The sequence below is a fragment of the Apodemus sylvaticus genome, chromosome 2 (assembly GCF_947179515.1).
Source record: "Apodemus sylvaticus chromosome 2, mApoSyl1.1, whole genome shotgun sequence".
NCBI lineage: Eukaryota > Metazoa > Chordata > Mammalia > Rodentia > Muridae > Apodemus > Apodemus sylvaticus.
The window spans coordinates 181,603,810-181,606,375 of record NC_067473.1 but is presented as its reverse complement, the minus strand read 5'-3'; the positions used below and the strand labels follow the sequence as shown (position 1 = coordinate 181,606,375).

Sequence of the window (2,566 nt, the reverse complement as noted above, 5' to 3'; positions counted from 1 at the left end):
TTCTTCCTCTGCCTCTGCCTTTTCCTCTTCCTCTTCCTCCTCCTCCTTCTCCTCCTCCTCCTCCTCCTCCTCTTCTTCTTCTTCTTCTTCTTCTTCTTCTTCTTCTTCTTCTTCTTCTTCTTCTTCTTCTTCTTTTTCCAGGTAAAGAAGCCCCTCATTAATTTTCATTACTATTCCTTCCAGAGTTCAACTTCAGAGTTTAAACTTCCACAAGAAGTAGACTAATAGCCCCACAAGCTAAATTCTCCCAAGTGACAAGTCTTCCCCAAGGCCATGAAGCTTACTTCCCACAAGATGACCTTTTTATTGTTCAGGGCCCCTGGATAGATCTCCACCAAGGGACAAAACCTACAACTGCTGATGTCAGTGACTTTTCCTCTCAGGAAACACAGATCAAAACCTTTTGCCAGCTGAAGCTGGCATGTCCAGCCTGTAGAATGTCCACACACAGGCCAATAAATAAGAAGTCAGTAGGGCCCTGGTCCTGCAAAGGCTTGATGCAGCAATGTAGGGGATTACCAGGACAGAGAAGTGGGAGGGGGTTGATCAGGGAATGGGCAGAGGGAAGAGGGCTTATGGGACTTATGGAGAGAGAAGACCAGGAAAGGGGAAATCATTGAGAATGTAAACAAAGACTGTAGAAAAGTCAGTGATTAGCAACTTAAATCTTAAGTTTCTCTGATTAAATGGAGGACCTGGCCTTCTGGCATGGCATCAATAGAAACTGCCACAGAGCAGGACTTAAAGAGAGGTGGAGGACAATGGAGCACTTAGATATTTGCTGACAGCCCCAACTATCTCTCTGTTTTGGGGTGCCACTTGGCCTTCATCTACTGTTGGTCAGGGCCAACCCATGTCAACCAAGCAGTCAGGGACTTACCCAACTTCAGACAACAGGCTTTGAACTCATGGATTCATGTAATTATTGCATTGTTATGCGGGCAGCCAAGAGTCAAAGTATACAATCCCCCTGCCGTCTTTTTTACCTCAGATCTGAAAACACATTTTTCAATGTGTGATTTAAACATTACAATCACTGTCTTGGCTCAGGAAGGATTTTTTTTTTAATTCTAACTTAATTTGAAGTATTTTCTGAGGCTACAACCAACTTCATCACAATAAACTCTGATATGAACCCCAGGAACCCCAGTGAAGAACGTGGCATGTGTAACAGGTCTATTTAGTGTTAAAACTCGAGTTTAAGTTTAAATCATCCAAAATGCCACAAACCTTCCAACACTACCCACTTATAGGAGCAGTGTGGAAGAGGATCCAGTTCAGCTACTAAATAACTTTACATAAAGCATTCTTCTTACCGCATAGTTTTGAAAACGACGATTTGTATAATGTGGATAAGTTCTTCTAGATCCTTCTCCTTATCACAAGATATAAGAAAAAATTTATAAAACCAGAGATAATCCATAAGAAGACACTTAGTGGTGAGGAATGGCTCCATAGGTCAAGCATTTGCCACACAAGTGTAAGGACTTGAATTAAGATCCCAGAACCCACATAAAGCCAGACTGGATCACTCACACCTGGAATTCCTGAGAGTCTAAGAGACAGGAGATGGGACCAGACAAGTCCCAGTAGCTGAAGGGGTAGCTAACCTGCTATGTGACACAGCGAGTGGCGTTGTCTCACATAAGACAGAAGGCAAGGGCCAACACATGAGATTGTCATCCTTCCATGGAATGTGTGTCCTCACACTTATAGGAACACAAACACAGACACAGAGAGGAACAGAAATGGACAGGAGAAGAAGAGAGAGAGAAAGAGAAGGAGGGAAGGAGAGACAGGGAGAAGGAAGGACTTCAAAATTTGGAAAACCATTGTATCAGACCCTATTTTGATAACTGACACTGTAAATTGCAGATAGTCTAGGAACTATAAACACCAGACTATATTAATCTAGTGATCGCAACATCTGTAGAGCAAATCCTCCAATCAACCTGGTAAACAGGGTCATTCCTGTAATCATTCGCTCAACTAGAACTGTGTGCCCCAAAGGCTAAATTCTCATTCCCAGGACCTATGAATGTGTTGTTATCTGTTAAGATTTTTGCAAATTGTCAAATTAAAATGAAGTCCTTAGTCCTGCCCCAAGAGGCATTGCGGGTATGGTTGCTGTGTCACATGTGCCTCAGTAGGGGGCAGAGATGGCCAGCAGTCTGGAGCGAAGCAGGCCTGGAGGAACAGACCACACCTGAATGGCCCAGCTCCATAGTGCATGAACGGGCCACAGCACTCCTGAGACCACTCCTGAGATGACCCCAGACAATTAGAGACCCGGGTTCCACTAAGAGGAGCAGAAATGAAAGGGAAAGAGAAACAGAAGGTCGTGGGCACAGTGAAGAGAGGCAGAGCTGGAGACTCCAGGGTAGTGAGGAACGGCCGGATGTGAGCAGCTGGCGATGCCACCTGGGACCATGGTCCTGACCTGTTCTGCCTCCAGGGCCCACACCTGGGTCCATCGCCCTGCAGCAGCAGGGATCTGTTACCACCAAAGTCCTCCCCACCCGGGGAGGCTGCTCAGTCTCCTGCAGCACAGTGCCTCTGGTTGTGG

General features: G+C 45.6%; 1 pseudogene; it reads left to right on the top strand.

Moving 5' to 3' along the window:
- Positions 1-2,096: 2,096 nt before the first annotated feature.
- On the top strand, positions 2,097-2,171 carry LOC127679596 (uncharacterized; annotated as a pseudogene).
- The last annotated feature ends 395 nt before the right edge of the window (positions 2,172-2,566 follow it).